We start from the raw sequence: 13,702 nt of genomic DNA, 5'->3' as shown, positions 1-13,702 counted from the left end.
AGAAGAAGTACTCTTTTAGTTTCTATTGCATGATGAACAAGATATTACATTGACAGAATTGCAAAACCTTCTTAAATGGAGTTTTTTAAATTGTCAAGATTTTATCCGTCAGAGGCCTTTTGAGTAGACTTATCCAACTGTATCATGTAGTTTGGCATGTTGAATATCTTTTTCCCCATGCAATGCTCAACATGTAACCATGATTATAGTATCCTATCAACTTTGTAAAGTTGATCATCAGTTGCTTGCTCATTATTTTATTTCAGAATTTCTGAAAAGTTTCTTGGTGCAGGTTGGCTCTGTGGCGCAATGGATAGCGCATTGGACTTCTAGGAAAATGTTAAAAAAGGCATTCAAAGGCTGTGGGTTCGAATCCCACCAGAGTCAATATTATTGCTCAATTTCTTTCATAACGAATTGAAATAGCAATAAACAATGCAGCTTCAGCTTCACCCAAAATCATTTACCAAAATAGCCTTTGAAAGAAGGCCTGTTTTAAACAAAGAGTGCTTGAATAGAAAACATTGTATAATCAATATGCAAGAGGAAATTGTCAGGTGTACTGATGAAAATATAATTTACTAGATAGTAGGAGTTTCGGCCCTTTCTCAATTGTATACTGTCACTGAAGAAGCATGAATTCTAAGTCAGCAGAAAATGAGATAGTACATATTTCAGGACTTAAAATAGATGACATTTAATGCTGAGGTTTCAAAAGTTTGAAATATCAGTTCACTATCAAACGCTACATAATGCTTGTCAATATATGCAATCATATTCATAAATATAGTGTCGGTTGGAATCCTTCCACATTGTTTTAAGATGAATTGAAGATGAAAGTTAGTAGACACTGGATAGTTCAGTGAGTGGCACAGCAGACTTTTAATATGAGTGTCCAGGTTTGAAGTTCCTGTTCAGGCAGTGTGTTATGTTTAAGAAGATGCACTCTTGAAGTTTCCACTGCTTGATGAATAAGATATTACATTAAGGGAATTGCAAAACCTTCTTATATGGAGTTGTTAAACTCCTTGCTGTTTTATCTGTGCTATGCCTTTTGAGTCGACTTAACACTTAACCAACTGCATTGTATGGTTTGACATGTTGAATATCATTTTTGCTATTCAATGCTCAACATAAATCCAGGATCATAGATTCCTAACAACTTCATAAAGTTGATGAGCAGCTGCTAGCTCATTATTTTATTTGATCATTTCTGTCCGACCTCCTAAAAAGATTGGCTCTGTGGCACAATGGATAGTGCTTTGGCTTTCAAGAGTAATGTAAAGAAGGCATTCAAAAGTTGTGGTTTTGAATCCCACCAGAGGCAATGTTGTCCTACATTTCTTTTATAATGAATTGAAATTGCAATAAATAATGCAGCTTCTTCTTGCTCTGAAATCATTCACCAAAATGGCCTTTGAAAGAAGCCCTTTTTTCAACCGACACCACTTGAATAGAAAATATTGTATAATCTACATATAAGAGGAAATTGACAGGTAGACTGAGTAAAATATAATGTATTAGGCAGTAAGAGTTTTTGGTCCTTTCTTAATTGTGTATTGTCAATGAAGAAGCATGAATTCCGAATCAGCAGAAAATGAGATGGTACAAATTTCAGGACTTAAAGAGATAAAATATAATGCTGAGATGTCAAAAGCTTGAAATATCAATTCATGATAAAACTCTACATATTGATTATCAATATATGTAATGATAATAATAAATGATTGTCAGTAAATGTAAGGTTGGTATCCTTCCAAATTGTTTTAATGTGATTTGAAGATTAGAGTAAGCAGAGCCTGGATAGTTCAGTCGGTAGAGCATCAGACTTTTAATCTGAGGGTCCAGGGTTCACGTCCCTGTGCAGGCGGGGTGCTATGTTTAAGAAGAAGTACTCTTTTAGTTTCTATTGCATGATGAACAAGATATTACATTGACAGAATTGCAAAACCTTCTTAAATGGAGTTTTTTAAATTGTCAAGATTTTATCCGTCAGAGGCCTTTTGAGTAGACTTATCCAACTGTATCATGTAGTTTGGCATGTTGAATATCTTTTTCCCCATGCAATGCTCAACATGTAACCATGATTATAGTATCCTATCAACTTTGTAAAGTTGATCATCAGTTGCTTGCTCATTATTTTATTTCAGAATTTCTGAAAAGTTTCTTGGTGCAGGTTGGCTCTGTGGCGCAATGGATAGCGCATTGGACTTCTAGGAAAATGTTAAAAAAGGCATTCAAAGGCTGTGGGTTCGAATCCCACCAGAGTCAATATTATTGCTCAATTTCTTTCATAACGAATTGAAATAGCAATAAACAATGCAGCTTCAGCTTCACCCAAAATCATTTACCAAAATAGCCTTTGAAAGAAGGCCTGTTTTAAACAAAGAGTGCTTGAATAGAAAACATTGTATAATCAATATGCAAGAGGAAATTGTCAGGTGTACTGATGAAAATATAATTTACTAGATAGTAGGAGTTTCGGCCCTTTCTCAATTGTATACTGTCACTGAAGAAGCATGAATTCTAAGTCAGCAGAAAATGAGATAGTACATATTTCAGGACTTAAAATAGATGACATTTAATGCTGAGGTTTCAAAAGTTTGAAATATCAGTTCACTATCAAACGCTACATAATGCTTGTCAATATATGCAATCATATTCATAAATGTAGTGTCGGTTGGTATCCTTCCACATTGTTTTAAGATGAATTGAAGATGAAAGTTAGTAGACACTGGATAGTTCAGTGAGTGGCACAGCAGACTTTTAATATGAGTGTCCAAGTTTGAAGTTCCTGTTCAGGCAGTGTGTTACGTTTAAGAAGATGCACTCTTGAAGTTTCCACTGCTTGATGAATAAGATATTACATTAAGGGAATTGCAAAACCTTCTTATATGGAGTTGTTAAACTCCTTGCTGTTTTATCTGTGCTATGCCTTTTGAGTCGACTTAACACTTAACCAACTGCATTGTATGGTTTGACATGTTGAATATCATTTTTGCTATTCAATGCTCAACATAAATCCAGGATCATAGATTCCTAACAACTTTATAAAGTTGATGAGCAGCTGCTAGCTCATTATTTTATTTGATCATTTCTGTCCGACATCCTAAAAAGATTGGCTCTGTGGCACAATGGATACTGCTTTGGCTTTCAAGAGTAATGTAAAGAAGGCAGTCAAAAGTTGTGGTTTTGAATCCCACCAGAGGCAATGTTGTCCTACATTTCTTTTATAATGAATTGAAATTGCAATAAATAATGCAGCTTCTTCTTGCTCTGAAATCATTCACCAAAATGGCCTTTGAAAGAAGCCCTTTTTTCAACCGACACCACTTGAATAGAAAATATTGTATAATCTACATATAAGAGGAAATTGACAGGTAGACTGAGTAAAATATAATGTATTAGGCAGTAAGAGTTTTTGGTCCTTTCTTAATTGTGTATTGTCAATGAAGAAGCATGAATTCCGAATCAGCAGAAAATGAGATGGTACAAATTTCAGGACTTAAAGAGATAAAATATAATGCTGAGATGTCAAAAGCTTGAAATATCAATTCATGATAAAACTCTACATATTGATTATCAATATATGTAATGATAATAATAAATGATTGTCAGTAAATGTAAGGTTGGTATCCTTCCAAATTGTTTTAATGTGATTTGAAGATTAGAGTAAGCAGAGCCTGGATAGCTCAGTCGGTAGAGCATCAGACTTTTAATCTGAGGGTCCAGGGTTCACGTCCCTGTGCAGGCGGGGTGCTATGTTTAAGAAGAAGTACTCTTTTAGTTTCTATTGCATGATGAACAAGATATTACATTGACAGAATTGCAAAACCTTCTTAAATGGAGTTTTTTAAATTGTCAAGATTTTATCCGTCAGAGGCCTTTTGAGTAGACTTATCCAACTGTATCATGTAGTTTGGCATGTTGAATATCTTTTTCCCCATGCAATGCTCAACATGTAACCATGATTATAGTATCCTATCAACTTTGTAAAGTTGATCATCAGTTGCTTGCTCATTATTTTATTTCAGAATTTCTGAAAAGTTTCTTGGTGCAGGTTGGCTCTGTGGCGCAATGGATAGCGCATTGGACTTCTAGGAAAATGTTAAAAAAGGCATTCAAAGGCTGTGGGTTCGAATCCCACCAGAGTCAATATTATTGCTCAATTTCTTTCATAACGAATTGAAATAGCAATAAACAATGCAGCTTCAGCTTCACCCAAAATCATTTACCAAAATAGCCTTTGAAAGAAGGCCTGTTTTAAACAAAGAGTGCTTGAATAGAAAACATTGTATAATCAATATGCAAGAGGAAATTGTCAGGTGTACTGATGAAAATATAATTTACTAGATAGTAGGAGTTTCGGCCCTTTCTCAATTGTATACTGTCACTGAAGAAGCATGAATTCTAAGTCAGCAGAAAATGAGATAGTACATATTTCAGGACTTAAAATAGATGACATTTAATGCTGAGGTTTCAAAAGTTTGAAATATCAGTTCACTATCAAACGCTACATAATGCTTGTCAATATATGCAATCATATTCATAAATGTAGTGTCGGTTGGTATCCTTCCACATTGTTTTAAGATGAATTGAAGATGAAAGTTAGTAGACACTGGATAGTTCAGTGAGTGGCACAGCAGACTTTTAATATGAGTGTCCAAGTTTGAAGTTCCTGTTCAGGCAGTGTGTTACGTTTAAGAAGATGCACTCTTGAAGTTTCCACTGCTTGATGAATAAGATATTACATTAAGGGAATTGCAAAACCTTCTTATATGGAGTTGTTAAACTCCTTGCTGTTTTATCTGTGCTATGCCTTTTGAGTCGACTTAACACTTAACCAACTGCATTGTATGGTTTGACATGTTGAATATCATTTTTGCTATTCAATGCTCAACATAAATCCAGGATCATAGATTCCTAACAACTTTATAAAGTTGATGAGCAGCTGCTAGCTCATTATTTTATTTGATCATTTCTGTCCGACATCCTAAAAAGATTGGCTCTGTGGCACAATGGATACTGCTTTTTCTTTCAAGAGTAATGTAAAGAAGGCAGTCAAAAGTTGTGGTTTTGAATCCCACCAGAGGCAATGTTGTCCTACATTTCTTTTATAATGAATTGAAATTGCAATAAATAATGCAGCTTCTTCTTGCTCTGAAATCATTCACCAAAATGGCCTTTGAAAGAAGCCCTTTTTTCAACCGACACCACTTGAATAGAAAATATTGTATAATCTACATATAAGAGGAAATTGACAGGTAGACTGAGTAAAATATAATGTATTAGGCAGTAAGAGTTTTTGGTCCTTTCTTAATTGTGTATTGTCAATGAAGAAGCATGAATTCCGAATCAGCAGAAAATGAGATGGTACAAATTTCAGGACTTAAAGAGATAAAATATAATGCTGAGATGTCAAAAGCTTGAAATATCAATTCATGATAAAACTCTACATATTGATTATCAATATATGTAATGATAATAATAAATGATTGTCAGTAAATGTAAGGTTGGTATCCTTCCAAATTGTTTTAATGTGATTTGAAGATTAGAGTAAGCAGAGCCTGGATAGCTCAGTCGGTAGAGCATCAGACTTTTAATCTGAGGGTCCAGGGTTCACGTCCCTGTGCAGGCGGGGTGCTATGTTTAAGAAGAAGTACTCTTTTAGTTTCTATTGCATGATGAACAAGATATTACATTGACAGAATTGCAAAACCTTCTTAAATGGAGTTTTTTAAATTGTCAAGATTTTATCCGTCAGAGGCCTTTTGAGTAGACTTATCCAACTGTATCATGTAGTTTGGCATGTTGAATATCTTTTTCCCCATGCAATGCTCAACATGTAACCATGATTATAGTATCCTATCAACTTTGTAAAGTTGATCATCAGTTGCTTGCTCATTATTTTATTTCAGAATTTCTGAAAAGTTTCTTGGTGCAGGTTGGCTCTGTGGCGCAATGGATAGCGCATTGGACTTCTAGGAAAATGTTAAAAAAGGCATTCAAAGGCTGTGGGTTCGAATCCCACCAGAGTCAATATTATTGCTCAATTTCTTTCATAACGAATTGAAATAGCAATAAACAATGCAGCTTCAGCTTCACCCAAAATCATTTACCAAAATAGCCTTTGAAAGAAGGCCTGTTTTAAACAAAGAGTGCTTGAATAGAAAACATTGTATAATCAATATGCAAGAGGAAATTGTCAGGTGTACTGATGAAAATATAATTTACTAGATAGTAGGAGTTTCGGCCCTTTCTCAATTGTATACTGTCACTGAAGAAGCATGAATTCTAAGTCAGCAGAAAATGAGATAGTACATATTTCAGGACTTAAAATAGATGACATTTAATGCTGAGGTTTCAAAAGTTTGAAATATCAGTTCACTATCAAACGCTACATAATGCTTGTCAATATATGCAATCATATTCATAAATATAGTGTCGGTTGGTATCCTTCCACATTGTTTTAAGATGAATTGAAGATGAAAGTTAGTAGACACTGGATAGTTCAGTGAGTGGCACAGCAGACTTTTAATATGAGTGTCCAGGTTTGAAGTTCCTGTTCAAGCAGTGTGTTATGTTTAAGAAGATGCACTCTTGAAGTTTCCACTGCTTGATGAATAAGATATTACATTAAGGGAATTGCAAAACCTTCTTATATGGAGTTGTTAAACTCCTTGCTGTTTTATCTGTGCTATGCCTTTTGAGTCGACTTAACACTTAACCAACTGCATTGTATGGTTTGACATGTTGAATATCATTTTTGCTATTCAATGCTCAACATAAATCCAGGATCATAGATTCCTACCAACTTCATAAAGTTGATGAGCAGCTGCTAGCTCATTATTTTATTTGATCATTTCTGTCCGACCTCCTAAAAAGATTGGCTCTGTGGCACAATGGATAGTGCTTTGGCTTTCAAGAGTAATGTAAAGAAGGCATTCAAAAGTTGTGGTTTTGAATCCCACCAGAGGCAATGTTGTCCTACATTTCTTTTATAATGAATTGAAATTGCAATAAATAATGCAGCTTCTTCTTGCTCTGAAATCATTCACCAAAATGGCCTTTGAAAGAAGCCCTTTTTTCAACCGACACCACTTGAATAGAAAATATTGTATAATCTACATATAAGAGGAAATTGACAGGTAGACTGAGTAAAATATAATGTATTAGGCAGTAAGAGTTTTTGGTCCTTTCTTAATTGTGTATTGTCAATGAAGAAGCATGAATTCCGAATCAGCAGAAAATGAGATGGTACAAATTTCAGGACTTAAAGAGATAAAATATAATGCTGAGATGTCAAAAGCTTGAAATATCAATTCATGATAAAACTCTACATATTGATTATCAATATATGTAATGATAATAATAAATGATTGTCAGTAAATGTAAGGTTGGTATCCTTCCAAATTGTTTTAATGTGATTTGAAGATTAGAGTAAGCAGAGCCTGGATAGCTCAGTCGGTAGAGCATCAGACTTTTAATCTGAGGGTCCAGGGTTCACGTCCCTGTGCAGGCGGGGTGCTATGTTTAAGAAGAAGTACTCTTTTAGTTTCTATTGCATGATGAACAAGATATTACATTGACAGAATTGCAAAACCTTCTTAAATGGAGTTTTTTAAATTGTCAAGATTTTATCCGTCAGAGGCCTTTTGAGTAGACTTATCCAACTGTATCATGTAGTTTGGCATGTTGAATATCTTTTTCCCCATGCAATGCTCAACATGTAACCATGATTATAGTATCCTATCAACTTTGTAAAGTTGATCATCAGTTGCTTGCTCATTATTTTATTTCAGAATTTCTGAAAAGTTTCTTGGTGCAGGTTGGCTCTGTGGCGCAATGGATAGCGCATTGGACTTCTAGGAAAATGTTAAAAAAGGCATTCAAAGGCTGTGGGTTCGAATCCCACCAGAGTCAATATTATTGCTCAATTTCTTTCATAACGAATTGAAATAGCAATAAACAATGCAGCTTCAGCTTCACCCAAAATCATTTACCAAAATAGCCTTTGAAAGAAGGCCTGTTTTAAACAAAGAGTGCTTGAATAGAAAACATTGTATAATCAATATGCAAGAGGAAATTGTCAGGTGTACTGATGAAAATATAATTTACTAGATAGTAGGAGTTTCGGCCCTTTCTCAATTGTATACTGTCACTGAAGAAGCATGAATTCTAAGTCAGCAGAAAATGAGATAGTACATATTTCAGGACTTAAAATAGATGACATTTAATGCTGAGGTTTCAAAAGTTTCAAATATCAGTTCACTATCAAACGCTACATAATGCTTGTCAATATATGCAATCATATTCATAAATATAGTGTCGGTTGGTATCCTTCCACATTGTTTTAAGATGAATTGAAGATGAAAGTTAGTAGACACTGGATAGTTCAGTGAGTGGCACAGCAGACTTTTAATATGAGTGTCCAGGTTTGAAGTTCCTGTTCAAGCAGTGTGTTATGTTTAAGAAGATGCACTCTTGAAGTTTCCACTGCTTGATGAATAAGATATTACATTAAGGGAATTGCAAAACCTTCTTATATGGAGTTGTTAAACTCCTTGCTGTTTTATCTGTGCTATGCCTTTTGAGTCGACTTAACACTTAACCAACTGCATTGTATGGTTTGACATGTTGAATATCATTTTTGCTATTCAATGCTCAACATAAATCCAGGATCATAGATTCCTACCAACTTCATAAAGTTGATGAGCAGCTGCTAGCTCATTATTTTATTTGATCATTTCTGTCCGACCTCCTAAAAAGATTGGCTCTGTGGCACAATGGATAGTGCTTTGGCTTTCAAGAGTAATGTAAAGAAGGCATTCAAAAGTTGTGGTTTTGAATCCCACCAGAGGCAATGTTGTCCTACATTTCTTTTATAATGAATTGAAATTGCAATAAATAATGCAGCTTCTTCTTGCTCTGAAATCATTCACCAAAATGGCCTTTGAAAGAAGCCCTTTTTTCAACCGACACCACTTGAATAGAAAATATTGTATAATCTACATATAAGAGGAAATTGACAGGTAGACTGAGTAAAATATAATGTATTAGGCAGTAAGAGTTTTTGGTCCTTTCTTAATTGTGTATTGTCAATGAAGAAGCATGAATTCCGAATCAGCAGAAAATGAGATGGTACAAATTTCAGGACTTAAAGAGATAAAATATAATGCTGAGATGTCAAAAGCTTGAAATATCAATTCATGATAAAACTCTACATATTGATTATCAATATATGTAATGATAATAATAAATGATTGTCAGTAAATGTAAGGTTGGTATCCTTCCAAATTGTTTTAATGTGATTTGAAGATTAGAGTAAGCAGAGCCTGGATAGCTCAGTCGGTAGAGCATCAGACTTTTAATCTGAGGGTCCAGGGTTCACGTCCCTGTGCAGGCGGGGTGCTATGTTTAAGAAGAAGTACTCTTTTAGTTTCTATTGCATGATGAACAAGATATTACATTGACAGAATTGCAAAACCTTCTTAAATGGAGTTTTTTAAATTGTCAAGATTTTATCCGTCAGAGGCCTTTTGAGTAGACTTATCCAACTGTATCATGTAGTTTGGCATGTTGAATATCTTTTTCCCCATGCAATGCTCAACATGTAACCATGATTATAGTATCCTATCAACTTTGTAAAGTTGATCATCAGTTGCTTGCTCATTATTTTATTTCAGAATTTCTGAAAAGTTTCTTGGTGCAGGTTGGCTCTGTGGCGCAATGGATAGCGCATTGGACTTCTAGGAAAATGTTAAAAAAGGCATTCAAAGGCTGTGGGTTCGAATCCCACCAGAGTCAATATTATTGCTCAATTTCTTTCATAACGAATTGAAATAGCAATAAACAATGCAGCTTCAGCTTCACCCAAAATCATTTACCAAAATAGCCTTTGAAAGAAGGCCTGTTTTAAACAAAGAGTGCTTGAATAGAAAACATTGTATAATCAATATGCAAGAGGAAATTGTCAGGTGTACTGATGAAAATATAATTTACTAGATAGTAGGAGTTTCGGCCCTTTCTCAATTGTATACTGTCACTGAAGAAGCATGAATTCTAAGTCAGCAGAAAATGAGATAGTACATATTTCAGGACTTAAAATAGATGACATTTAATGCTGAGGTTTCAAAAGTTTGAAATATCAGTTCACTATCAAACGCTACATAATGCTTGTCAATATATGCAATCATATTCATAAATATAGTGTCGGTTGGAATCCTTCCACATTGTTTTAAGATGAATTGAAGATGAAAGTTAGTAGACACTGGATAGTTCAGTGAGTGGCACAGCAGACTTTTAATATGAGTGTCCAGGTTTGAAGTTCCTGTTCAGGCAGTGTGTTATGTTTAAGAAGATGCACTCTTGAAGTTTCCACTGCTTGATGAATAAGATATTACATTAAGGGAATTGCAAAACCTTCTTATATGGAGTTGTTAAACTCCTTGCTGTTTTATCTGTGCTATGCCTTTTGAGTCGACTTAACACTTAACCAACTGCATTGTATGGTTTGACATGTTGAATATCATTTTTGCTATTCAATGCTCAACATAAATCCAGGATCATAGATTCCTAACAACTTCATAAAGTTGATGAGCAGCTGCTAGCTCATTATTTTATTTGATCATTTCTGTCCGACCTCCTAAAAAGATTGGCTCTGTGGCACAATGGATAGTGCTTTGGCTTTCAAGAGTAATGTAAAGAAGGCATTCAAAAGTTGTGGTTTTGAATCCCACCAGAGGCAATGTTGTCCTACATTTCTTTTATAATGAATTGAAATTGCAATAAATAATGCAGCTTCTTCTTGCTCTGAAATCATTCACCAAAATGGCCTTTGAAAGAAGCCCTTTTTTCAACCGACACCACTTGAATAGAAAATATTGTATAATCTACATATAAGAGGAAATTGACAGGTAGACTGAGTAAAATATAATGTATTAGGCAGTAAGAGTTTTTGGTCCTTTCTTAATTGTGTATTGTCAATGAAGAAGCATTAATTCCGAATCAGCAGAAAATGAGATGGTACAAATTTCAGGACTTAAAGAGATAAAATATAATGCTGAGATGTCAAAAGCTTGAAATATCAATTCATGATAAAACTCTACATATTGATTATCAATATATGTAATGATAATAATAAATGATTGTCAGTAAATGTAAGGTTGGTATCCTTCCAAATTGTTTTAATGTGATTTGAAGATTAGAGTAAGCAGAGCCTGGATAGCTCAGTCGGTAGAGCATCAGACTTTTAATCTGAGGGTCCAGGGTTCACGTCCCTGTGCAGGCGGGGTGCTATGTTTAAGAAGAAGTACTCTTTTAGTTTCTATTGCATGATGAACAAGATATTACATTGACAGAATTGCAAAACCTTCTTAAATGGAGTTTTTTAAATTGTCAAGATTTTATCCGTCAGAGGCCTTTTGAGTAGACTTATCCAACTGTATCATGTAGTTTGGCATGTTGAATATCTTTTTCCCCATGCAATGCTCAACATGTAACCATGATTATAGTATCCTATCAACTTTGTAAAGTTGATCATCAGTTGCTTGCTCATTATTTTATTTCAGAATTTCTGAAAAGTTTCTTGGTGCAGGTTGGCTCTGTGGCGCAATGGATAGCGCATTGGACTTCTAGGAAAATGTTAAAAAAGGCATTCAAAGGCTGTGGGTTCGAATCCCACCAGAGTCAATATTATTGCTCAATTTCTTTCATAACGAATTGAAATAGCAATAAACAATGCAGCTTCAGCTTCACCCAAAATCATTTACCAAAATAGCCTTTGAAAGAAGGCCTGTTTTAAACAAAGAGTGCTTGAATAGAAAACATTGTATAATCAATATGCAAGAGGAAATTGTCAGGTGTACTGATGAAAATATAATTTACTAGATAGTAGGAGTTTCGGCCCTTTCTCAATTGTATACTGTCACTGAAGAAGCATGAATTCTAAGTCAGCAGAAAATGAGATAGTACATATTTCAGGACTTAAAATAGATGACATTTAATGCTGAGGTTTCAAAAGTTTGAAATATCAGTTCACTATCAAACGCTACATAATGCTTGTCAATATATGCAATCATATTCATAAATATAGTGTCGGTTGGAATCCTTCCACATTGTTTTAAGATGAATTGAAGATGAAAGTTAGTAGACACTGGATAGTTCAGTGAGTGGCACAGCAGACTTTTAATATGAGTGTCCAGGTTTGAAGTTCCTGTTCAGGCAGTGTGTTATGTTTAAGAAGATGCACTCTTGAAGTTTCCACTGCTTGATGAATAAGATATTACATTAAGGGAATTGCAAAACCTTCTTATATGGAGTTGTTAAACTCCTTGCTGTTTTATCTGTGCTATGCCTTTTGAGTCGACTTAACACTTAACCAACTGCATTGTATGGTTTGACATGTTGAATATCATTTTTGCTATTCAATGCTCAACATAAATCCAGGATCATAGATTCCTAACAACTTCATAAAGTTGATGAGCAGCTGCTAGCTCATTATTTTATTTGATCATTTCTGTCCGACCTCCTAAAAAGATTGGCTCTGTGGCACAATGGATAGTGCTTTGGCTTTCAAGAGTAATGTAAAGAAGGCATTCAAAAGTTGTGGTTTTGAATCCCACTAGAGGCAATGTTGTCCTACATTTCTTTTATAATGAATTGAAATTGCAATAAATAATGCAGCTTCTTCTTGCTCTGAAATCATTCACCAAAATGGCCTTTGAAAGAAGCCCTTTTTTCAACCGACACCACTTGAATAGAAAATATTGTATAATCTACATATAAGAGGAAATTGACAGGTAGACTGAGTAAAATATAATGTATTAGGCAGTAAGAGTTTTTGGTCCTTTCTTAATTGTGTATTGTCAATGAAGAAGCATGAATTCCGAATCAGCAGAAAATGAGATGGTACAAATTTCAGGACTTAAAGAGATAAAATATAATGCTGAGATGTCAAAAGCTTGAAATATCAATTCATGATAAAACTCTACATATTGATTATCAATATATGTAATGATAATAATAAATGATTGTCAGTAAATGTAAGGTTGGTATCCTTCCAAATTGTTTTAATGTGATTTGAAGATTAGAGTAAGCAGAGCCTGGATAGCTCAGTCAGTAGAGCATCAGACTTTTAATCTGAGGGTCCAGGGTTCACGTCCCTGTGCAGGCGGGGTGCTATGTTTAAGAAGAAGTACTCTTTTAGTTTCTATTGCATGATGAACAAGATATTACATTGACAGAATTGCAAAACCTTCTTAAATGGAGTTTTTTAAATTGTCAAGATTTTATCCGTCAGAGGCCTTTTGAGTAGACTTATCCAACTGTATCATGTAGTTTGGCATGTTGAATATCTTTTTCCCCATGCAATGCTCAACATGTAACCATGATTATAGTATCCTATCAACTTTGTAAAGTTGATCATCAGTTGCTTGCTCATTATTTTATTTCAGAATTTCTGAAAAGTTTCTTGGTGCAGGTTGGCTCTGTGGCGCAATGGATAGCGCATTGGACTTCTAGGAAAATGTTAAAAAAGGCATTCAAAGGCTGTGGGTTCGAATCCCACCAGAGTCAATATTATTGCTCAATTTCTTTCATAACGAATTGAAATAGCAATAAACAATGCAGCTTCAGCTTCACCCAAAATCATTTACCAAAATAGCCTTTGAAAGAAGGCCTGTTTTAAACAAAGAGTGCTTGA

General features: G+C 34.6%; 15 non-coding genes across 15 annotated transcripts; all 15 read left to right on the top strand.

Moving 5' to 3' along the window:
- Window positions 1-295: 295 nt before the first annotated feature.
- TRNAR-UCU (transfer RNA arginine (anticodon UCU)) lies at window positions 296-387 on the top strand. The gene is given in 2 exon segments: window positions 296-332; window positions 352-387. It is a non-coding gene; the product is annotated as a tRNA-Arg (tRNA).
- A 1,410-nt stretch (window positions 388-1,797) lies between these two features.
- TRNAK-UUU (transfer RNA lysine (anticodon UUU)) lies at window positions 1,798-1,870 on the top strand. Its single transcript has one exon. It is a non-coding gene; the product is annotated as a tRNA-Lys (tRNA).
- A 309-nt stretch (window positions 1,871-2,179) lies between these two features.
- TRNAR-UCU (transfer RNA arginine (anticodon UCU)) lies at window positions 2,180-2,271 on the top strand. The gene is given in 2 exon segments: window positions 2,180-2,216; window positions 2,236-2,271. It is a non-coding gene; the product is annotated as a tRNA-Arg (tRNA).
- A 1,410-nt stretch (window positions 2,272-3,681) lies between these two features.
- Window positions 3,682-3,754, top strand: TRNAK-UUU (transfer RNA lysine (anticodon UUU)). The gene has a single exon. It is a non-coding gene; the product is annotated as a tRNA-Lys (tRNA).
- Window positions 3,755-4,063: 309 nt separating this feature from the next.
- TRNAR-UCU (transfer RNA arginine (anticodon UCU)) lies at window positions 4,064-4,155 on the top strand. The gene is given in 2 exon segments: window positions 4,064-4,100; window positions 4,120-4,155. It is a non-coding gene; the product is annotated as a tRNA-Arg (tRNA).
- A 1,410-nt stretch (window positions 4,156-5,565) lies between these two features.
- On the top strand, window positions 5,566-5,638 carry TRNAK-UUU (transfer RNA lysine (anticodon UUU)). Its single transcript has one exon. It is a non-coding gene; the product is annotated as a tRNA-Lys (tRNA).
- Window positions 5,639-5,947: 309 nt separating this feature from the next.
- Window positions 5,948-6,039, top strand: TRNAR-UCU (transfer RNA arginine (anticodon UCU)). Its single transcript is given in 2 exon segments — window positions 5,948-5,984; window positions 6,004-6,039. It is a non-coding gene; the product is annotated as a tRNA-Arg (tRNA).
- A 1,410-nt stretch (window positions 6,040-7,449) lies between these two features.
- Window positions 7,450-7,522, top strand: TRNAK-UUU (transfer RNA lysine (anticodon UUU)). The gene has a single exon. It is a non-coding gene; the product is annotated as a tRNA-Lys (tRNA).
- Window positions 7,523-7,831: 309 nt separating this feature from the next.
- TRNAR-UCU (transfer RNA arginine (anticodon UCU)) lies at window positions 7,832-7,923 on the top strand. The gene is given in 2 exon segments: window positions 7,832-7,868; window positions 7,888-7,923. It is a non-coding gene; the product is annotated as a tRNA-Arg (tRNA).
- Window positions 7,924-9,333: 1,410 nt separating this feature from the next.
- Window positions 9,334-9,406, top strand: TRNAK-UUU (transfer RNA lysine (anticodon UUU)). The gene has a single exon. It is a non-coding gene; the product is annotated as a tRNA-Lys (tRNA).
- Window positions 9,407-9,715: 309 nt separating this feature from the next.
- On the top strand, window positions 9,716-9,807 carry TRNAR-UCU (transfer RNA arginine (anticodon UCU)). Its single transcript is given in 2 exon segments — window positions 9,716-9,752; window positions 9,772-9,807. It is a non-coding gene; the product is annotated as a tRNA-Arg (tRNA).
- Window positions 9,808-11,217: 1,410 nt separating this feature from the next.
- Window positions 11,218-11,290, top strand: TRNAK-UUU (transfer RNA lysine (anticodon UUU)). The gene has a single exon. It is a non-coding gene; the product is annotated as a tRNA-Lys (tRNA).
- A 309-nt stretch (window positions 11,291-11,599) lies between these two features.
- Window positions 11,600-11,691, top strand: TRNAR-UCU (transfer RNA arginine (anticodon UCU)). The gene is given in 2 exon segments: window positions 11,600-11,636; window positions 11,656-11,691. It is a non-coding gene; the product is annotated as a tRNA-Arg (tRNA).
- A 1,410-nt stretch (window positions 11,692-13,101) lies between these two features.
- On the top strand, window positions 13,102-13,174 carry TRNAK-UUU (transfer RNA lysine (anticodon UUU)). The gene has a single exon. It is a non-coding gene; the product is annotated as a tRNA-Lys (tRNA).
- A 309-nt stretch (window positions 13,175-13,483) lies between these two features.
- Window positions 13,484-13,575, top strand: TRNAR-UCU (transfer RNA arginine (anticodon UCU)). The gene is given in 2 exon segments: window positions 13,484-13,520; window positions 13,540-13,575. It is a non-coding gene; the product is annotated as a tRNA-Arg (tRNA).
- Window positions 13,576-13,702: the final 127 nt, after the last annotated feature.

This window comes from Pleurodeles waltl, unplaced genomic scaffold, assembly GCF_031143425.1.
Source record: "Pleurodeles waltl isolate 20211129_DDA unplaced genomic scaffold, aPleWal1.hap1.20221129 scaffold_197, whole genome shotgun sequence".
Classification (NCBI taxonomy): Eukaryota; Metazoa; Chordata; class Amphibia; order Caudata; family Salamandridae; genus Pleurodeles; species Pleurodeles waltl.
This window is presented reverse-complemented; position numbering and strand designations above follow the sequence as displayed.